Source organism: Schistocerca nitens, chromosome 5 (assembly GCF_023898315.1).
Source record: "Schistocerca nitens isolate TAMUIC-IGC-003100 chromosome 5, iqSchNite1.1, whole genome shotgun sequence".
NCBI classification, from domain to species: Eukaryota; Metazoa; Arthropoda; class Insecta; order Orthoptera; family Acrididae; genus Schistocerca; species Schistocerca nitens.
Genome location: NC_064618.1, coordinates 839,906,404 through 839,914,940, shown reverse-complemented (window position 1 = coordinate 839,914,940; position 8,537 = coordinate 839,906,404). Strand labels below are relative to the sequence as shown.

Here is an 8,537-nt window from a genome sequence, read left to right as displayed (position 1 = left end):
GAATCTGTGCTCCCTTAGGACACTCTGCTTGGTGATTATTACAGATATTAGAAATCGTTAGCCAACCCTACAAAAACTGAAGTGGCACCTTTCCATCTCTATAAACGCTTAGCAACGCCGCCATGAAATGTCAACTTCTGTAACGAAACGGGTAAGAACAACCCACACCCTAACTATCTCGGAATCACACTGGATCGCTTACTATCATTCAGGTCTCATCTCACGTCATTTCCATAAAAGTTAAAGACCAGGAACAACATTATGCGGAAACTAGCTGGAACTTTATGGGGGGACTCAAACTGACACTTCCCGTACAGCGGCCTTGTCTCCTGTATATTCTGTATCCGTCTATTGCTCACCAATCTGGTACACTCAGGAACACTCATCTTCAAGGGGTCCACTACTCAGGAACACTCGTCTTCAATAATTTGCCAGGAAACATAAAAAATTTAGTTACAAATAAAGATCAGTTTAAAAGGAGCCTGAAAGATGTACTAGTGGCCAACTCCTTCTACTCCATTGACGAAATTTTTAATAGAAACAAATGATGTATTGTATATATTCATACTATTAGTATTGTTATTTCAGCTTTTTTTTTTTAAATTGACATGTTCCACATCCACGAGGATCTCCTCAACACGGATCTATGGAACGAAAAACTAATCTAATCTAATCTAATCTAACAAGAATGTTAGTGGCAGTAAAGTGGAGGGTCATTTTAACGATAATGTGAGGAACATAACGGGCACCTTGAGATCAAATCCTCTATCTTGGCTGTCTGCTCTCAGTGACACTGCTCCACCACATTTGAGAAGACTAGAACCAGTACCCTGTGGATGGGAAAAGATTAATAATAATTTCTCAAAGGCTATCTACGCAGCAAATTGCGTTTAGCCCACCCAGCATGTATCTCAAGTCAAGCAAACCACAACCAGTGAAGACTGAGGATGTGCGGAAGGAGCCATGGAGAAACAACACCACCATACGCTGTCATGACCTCGAAGCCTCCACATGCATATCACGCTGGCAATTACCTGGAAGAAGATGGTTTCAGGGGAACAGAGTACGATATGGAGACTGAAGGATAAGTCCTTGATGTACAATTAGGGACTCTCACACTCCACATTGTGTGACTGTAAAGCTTCTGAGCTGACCATTGAGTACATTTTCCGGGAATGCCCCTAGATACGTTCCAGTGGAGGCTGGAAGGATACAAAAAAAAAAAAAAAAAAAAAAAAGGTTCAAATGGCTCTGAGCACTATGCGACTTAACTTGTGAGGTCATCAGTCGCCTAGAACTTAGAACTAATTAAACCTAACTAACCTAAAGACATCACACACATCCATGCCCGAGACAGGATTCGAACCTGTGACCGTAGCGGTCGCTCGGTTCCAGACTGTAGCGCCTAGAACCGCACGGCCACTCCGGCCGGCAAGAAGGATACCATCAACATTTCTCCAACAGTACTAGAATGGATAGACTCTCTTGACATCAATCGGTAAGGTCAGCTGAGACAAAAGCTCTTGCGTATTTTGTACATCATTGTGCGAATATTTACGTGAATAGTTTATGTACCCCCATACGATAAACAATAAATAAATAGACACTAAATGCATGCTCGGATATTACGTAGCCGTGTGGGAGCATCTCGACCGTCTCTTTTTCGAAGGAATCCTCTTCACAGTGCTCTTAAGTGACTTAGAGATACCATAGAATATCTAAACTTGGTTAGACATACGAGGATTTGAGGCGCCTCCCCAAAGCGCCTATTGTGCATTAAGAACTGTGCCATCTCTTTCGGTATTTTCATATGCGGTTTATATGTATGCAACGTGCAGGAAAAGTTATTTTTGATTCGAAAGATGGCCGAACGCAGTATTATCATGGCTATGATTACGGGGAAAGTATACTTAAATTGCACCTGAAGACATTTTCTGCCACTGGGTGTCAGACAACGTGCGCGGGTTTGGATTCAACAAGAGCGGAGAATGAGTTAATAAGCCTCACAAAAGTAAGGATAAGATAAACTGTATAATAAAATGAAAGATAAAATTGGAAAGATAGTGGTGTGCTTGAATGTACACTTCTGTGAAATCAGAATCTGTCAATCCGTTACATTATGTATGATTTCGCGCCACTCCTCGTACTGCAACACGCTTCGGTCTTTCTTGTGATGCTATCCACGAGCTGCTTGAAGATGTCTCGTGCGCTAGTGAGCTGCCGGTACCAACTAGTCCCAAGCACACTCCATGGCGTTCCTGTCAGAAAATATCGCAGGCCCTATTTAGTTGATTCCTGCCTGACGAAGATGTTAGAGAGGCTGGAGTGGTACACCCGTGTCTTATCGTCTTGACGGATAACGCCATCGCCGAAAACCTGACTGTATGATTAAACAATACATTGCAGAACCCTGGCCGATACTTTACAGCTGTAAACATAACCGCAATTGCGGTTAGAGGACTCAGATATTCTACGCCTCGTCGGCCCCAAATACATTCCTGGAAATTGAAATAAGAACACCGTGAATTCATTGTCCCAGGAAGGGGAAACTTTATTGACACTTTCCTGGGGTCAGATACATCACATGATCACACTGACAGAACCACAGGCACATAGACACAGGCAACAGAGCATGCTCAATGTCGGCACTAGTACAGTGTATATCCACCTTTCGCAGCAATGCAGGCTGCTATTCTCCCATGGAGACGATCGTAGAGATGCTGGATGTAGTCCTGTGGAACGGCTTGCCATGCCATTTCCACCTGGCGCCTCAGTTGGACCAGCGTTCGTGCTGGACGTGCAGACCGCGTGAGACGACGCTTCATCCAGTCCCAAACATGCTCAATGGGGGACAGATCCGGAGATCTTGCTGGCCAGGGTAGTTGACTTACACCTTCTAGAGCACGTTGGGTGGCACGGGATACATGCGGACGTGCATTGTCCTGTTGGAACAGCAAGTTCCCTTGCCGGTCTAGGAATGGTAGAACGATGGGTTCGATGACGGTTTGGATGTACCGTGCACTATTCAGTGTCCCCTCGACGATCACCAGTGGTGTACGGCCAGTGTAGGAGATCGCTCCCCACACCATGATGCCGGGTGTTGGCCCTGTGTGCCTCGGTCGTATGCAGTCCTGATTGTGGCGCTCACCTGCACGGCGCCAAACACGCATACGACCATCATTGGCACCAAGGCAGAAGCGACTCTCATCGCTGAAGACGACACGTCTCCATTCGTCCCTCCATTCACGCCTGTCGCGACACCACTGGAGGCGGGCTGCACGATGTTGGGGCGTGAGCGGAAGACGGCCTAACGGTGTGCGGGACCGTAGCCCAGCTTCATGGAGACGGTTGCGAATGGTCCTCGCCGATACCCCAGGAGCAACAGTGTCCCTAATTTGCTGGGAAGTGGCGGTGCGGTCCCCTACGGCACTGCGTAGGATCCTACGGTCTTGGCGTGCATCCGTGCGTCGCTGCGGTCCGGTCCCAGGTCGACGGGCACGTGCACCTTCCGCCGACCACTGGCGACAACATCGATGTACTGTGGAGACCTCACGCCCCACGTGTTGAGCAATTCGGCGGTACGTCCACCCGGCCTCCCGCATGCCCACTATACGCCCTCGCTCAAAGTCCGTCAACTGCACATACGGTTCACGTCCACGCTGTCGCGGCATGCTACCAGTGTTAAAGACTGCGATGGAGCTCCGTATGCCACGGCAAACTGGCTGACACTGACGGCGGCGGTGCACAAATGCTGCGCAGCTAGCGCCATTCGACGGCCAACACCGCGGTTCCTGGTGTGTCCGCTGTGCCGTGCGTGTGATCATTGCTTGTACAGCCCTCTCGCAGTGTCCGGAGCAAGTATGGTGGGTCTGACACACCGGTGTCAATGTGTCCATTTTTCCATTTCCAGGAGTGTAGAACTGAGGCGTTTCCTGTTATCTAAAGGGCACCCAGAAACAGACGGAAAAGTTTGTAAGGGTGTCCCAGGGTATGCAGAGCTGAGAAATAACTGATAAGAAAAAAAAATCTATACGTTGCGCCGTTTGCGAGTTCGTAAGCTTTGAAATTAGCCAATCAGGTCGTTCCGCGAGAAAATTCAAGCGGTCCTGCAGAGACGTTGTCGCCCAATGTGATTTTCTTTTTGAACAAGAATTTCGTATAAAAATTGGGTTTGAGACGATAGGATCGAACACGAGCCAAAGGCTAAGCAGTCTCGTCCTCTACCACATACGCTAGGAAAACAACTGACGTTAATTATTTTCTAAAAGAAAACTCGCCCATTTGACTGTTTTATTGTTTATCTAAATACAACCCAGGTTTAGGCCTTTTATGCCATTTTCAAGTATTTGGTTTTATGTCTTTAACATGCATTGCAGGACAGTTAACATGTTGTTAAGCTCAAAGTTGGTCATAAATTAAGAAAAATATCGGCACCCAGAAAATACCAGATGTAAAATCACTATCTTGTAGTCCGCCCCGGTAGCTGAGTGGGCAGCACGACAGACTGTCAACGCAAAGGGCCCGGGTAAGATTCCCGGCGGGGTAGGAGATTTTGTCCGCTCAGAGACTGGGTATTGTATTGTTCTAATCATCATCATTTCATTCCTACCGACGCGCAAGTCGCCAAAGTGGCTTCAGGACTTGCACCTGGCGAACGGTCTAACCGACGGGAGGCCCTGGTCACACGGCATCGATCAACCATCTTATAACAGGTAAGTAAATAACCGTGGGAGCACGCCACATTTAGTAAAAACAGGCTTACGTTTACCAATGTAACCTGGGTTGTACTAAAATAAACAATAAAATGGCGGTGTGCTCCTTTACAAAATATTGTATGACTGTTGCTCAGCGACATTAATTGTATCTGGCGGGCCACTTGCATCTGCACGCGCAGCAGCTTGATTGACTAAAGTCATTGCTAATTAACTCGCAATTGTGGCAACGTTTTGAATTTTTTCTGAACAATTACTTCTCAGAATAGCCTACCCTGCAACATCCTTTCAAGTTTTTCACACTGTTCCTGACCACCTTGTGTAAAGGATACGTGGTGGTCAAACTGATCGTGTCGAAAAGTTCCATATTGTTTGGTTAGTCGCAGCAGTTTTCCAAATTTGCTCCAGAGAGGCAGTGCACTGCCAGTGGCGTTCGCCTTGAGGTTCCTAATGGCCACAATTTGTAAGTAGTGGTCGTCAGTTTACGTCGCAGACCGCTGGATATCACTATCTGCATCTACGTCTATAGTCCGAAAGCCTTCTCGCGGTGGGTAGCGGAGTGTACTTTGTTTACCCCCTCCTTTCCTGTTACAGTTGAGAATAGTTCGCGGGAAGAACAACTGCCGTTAAGCCTCTGTGTCTGCTAGAATCTCTCTAACTTTTTTTTTCATGATCTTTCCGTGAGCCACACGTATGAGGTATCAGTATATCTTTTGACCCTTGTAGGACCTACGCTGTAGACAGTCAACCATACCGTCATGCACAACACCTTTATTGCAGCGTCTACCACATCTCTGTGAAGACTTCCAGTTCATTAAATGAAACTGTAACGAAACGCTCTGCTCTGCTTTGGACCTTCTCTGTTTGCTCTATGAGTCCTGTCTGGTACAGGTCTCATACTACCATTGTAACACCGAAAATGCAGGATTCTTGGCACCTGCTACCGATATAAATGTTTTTTCTGAATTGTATGTAAATATTTGTAATGTAAATGCTTTCTTTTAATGAGCAAGGAGATGGCTTTACTGTATGTGTACATTTAGGTAGAAGTCTGTTGACGATGCCCGTTCCTATAATTGGCTCTACAATATGCTACCGTCTTTAACAACAGTAGCAGCAAACATAACGTAAGAGTGACTTCTCAGTTTTCTTTATCATTACATACTCACTTAAAATTAGTGTAAAAACAAAAGAGATGTGGCAACTTTTCGTTGCCACGTCAGTGTTTCATAACACATGTTTTTCTTTCCCATCATCTTGTACAGGATTTTGGATGTAAATTGGCCTAGTGGGCTGGCGACCGTTAATTACTTCCTTTTCGTTCATTAGTGTAACTTTTGGATTCATTATCAGTGGTACCCCTTTCTGTCCAGTGTTCTTCGTGAGTGAACGAACAAAATAACTTTCATTTTCGAAATTATAGCCCATTTCGGTTAATTACTTTTATTTTCAGTAGACTTTCCGTCAGAAGGGTCGGTTGTACCTTCTTATCGGTATCACTTCTTCGGGAAAGATAGCCTTATGCAATTAGAAAAAAAATCTATTAGGCATACACGCGACCCACGGTCATATTTTATATCGCAAGCAGGATAGGCCGATTAGTAAGAGGGAGGTTACACCGTGCTCGGCAAGTACTGGTCGTTAAAGTGTTCTGTGAACTACGATCTTTCTTGATGGACTACTGTCTTGAGGATTCTCCCAAAGAATCTCAGTCTGGCATCTACTTTTCTCACGATTTACTTACTGCGGTCGTTCCCTTTCAAATCGCTCCGTAGTCATAGTCTTGGATATTTATAGAAATAACTGCTTCCAGTGAGCGTTCTGCAATCGTTTAATCATAGAGTGGAAGATCTCTCAGCCTACGTATAAGCAATATGTTATATTTGTTTTGGGCGAGGGTCAGCTGCCACTCCCTCTGTCAAGCACCAATTCCATGCAAGTCTTCCTGAATTTCGCCACAATTTTCTAGCTTTACGACTTCTCTGTATGCAACAGCATCATCCTCGAATAGCCTCATGACGCTCTTGATCTTCGCCATTTATGTAGATTGTGAAAAGTTATCGACCTGTACCACTCGCTTGGGGTTGCCCCCGAAGTTACTTGTACGCCTGAAGGCTGCTCTCTATTGAGAATGGTATGCTGTGTTCCCTTTGTCAGAAAGTCTTCCGTCCAGTCACACAGTTGGTCCGATCCTTTACGCTCGTATTTTGTTCATTAGGTGGCATTGCGGTACTGTATCGAATGCCTTCCGGAAGTCAAGGAACATGGCGTCTACGTGGGCGCCTGTGTCTACTGCTTTGTGGTGCGCGTCAGCGAACAGAGTCAGCTGGGTTTCACGCGATCGTTGTATTAGGGACCCATGTTGATTTTTAAAGAGGAAAATTCCGGTGTGTAGAAATGTCATAATGCACGAGCATAAAAATGTTCCAATATTCTTCAGCGGACATACACTAGAGATATAGGCTTACGGTTTTGTGTGTGTTCTCGAAAACACTTCTAGAAAACGAAAATGATGTGTGCCTTTTTCCAGTCATCAGGAACACATCGCTCCTCCAAAGGGCTACGGTAAACCGCTGCTAGAAGACGGCCAAGTACTATGGTAGAATCGTTGTTGTATCCTGTACGATACAGTGGCCTCCCCTCTGTTGGGCGATTTCAGTTGCTATTCTATCGCACGGTCAGATATTTCAGTATCAGCTATTTTGTCGTTTGTGTGACGAATTAAAAGACTACATGATAATTAATTGAAACCCTCAGCTGCCGACAGGTGTTGTTGATATACCTCGACGGGGACAGCTGAAAATGTGTGCCCCGACCGGGATTCGAACCCGGGATCTCCTGCTTATATGACAGACGCTCTATCCATCTGAACCACCGAGGACACCGATGAATAGAGCGACGGCAGGAACATATCCCTTGCACGCTTCCCGTGAGACCCAAATTCCCAACTGTCGACAATTCTACACATGTAATGTACCTAATAGATATTTGGCCATCCACTCGTTACTCGTGCACACTTTGGTGATTCCCATAAGAGTTTGGGCAACCTGTGCGCATTCGCACAGACGAAGGTCAATGGCTGGGTAGCCTTTCACTATTTATATGAGGATAGTAACTGTTCTCGAAAGAACAGATACCATTGATGACCGTGCAGCTTCTCTAGCATCAATGATAATCAATTGAAACCCTCAGCTGCCGACAGGTGTTGTTGATGTACCTCGATGGGGACAGGTTGCCCAAACTCTTACGGGAATCGCCAAAGTGTGCGCGAGTAATGAGTGGATGGGCGAATGTCTATTAGGTACATTAGATACGTAGAATTGTGGACAGCTGGGAATGTGAGTCTCACGGGAAGCGTGAAAGGGATAAGTCCCTGCAGTCCCGATATTCATCTGCGCCCTCGGTGGCTCAGATGGATAGAGCGTCTGCCATGTAAGCAGGAGATCCCGGGTTCGAGTCCCGGTCGGGGCACACATTTTCAGCTGTCCCCGTCGAGGTATATCAACAACACCTGTCGGCAGCTGAGGGTTTCAATTAATTATCATTTATTCTAGAGAAGCTGCACGGTCGTCAATGGTATCTGTTATTTCGAGAACAGTTACTATTCTCATATATAGAATTAAAAGAGGCTCTGCAGATGAGGCAAACCTTCAAGGTTTGTACCTCGCGTTGGCCGCCGAATATTCGAGCAAAACCGCTGTGATGTACGACACGCTGGCGGAGCAGTTCCCATGCTGATAGCCCTTCTTGCTATCGACAGACGATATAAGCTGCAAACAGTCATCAAGAGTAAGTATTTTCAAACTGCGTGTCGCGGTCCCCAGG

The 8,537-nt window shown here is 46.0% G+C and overlaps 1 non-coding gene across 1 annotated transcript; it reads left to right on the top strand.

Moving 5' to 3' along the window:
• Nucleotides 1-8,108: 8,108 nt before the first annotated feature.
• Trnat-ugu (transfer RNA threonine (anticodon UGU)) lies at nucleotides 8,109-8,183 on the top strand. Its single transcript has one exon. It is a non-coding gene; the product is annotated as a tRNA-Thr (tRNA).
• The last annotated feature ends 354 nt before the right edge of the window (nucleotides 8,184-8,537 follow it).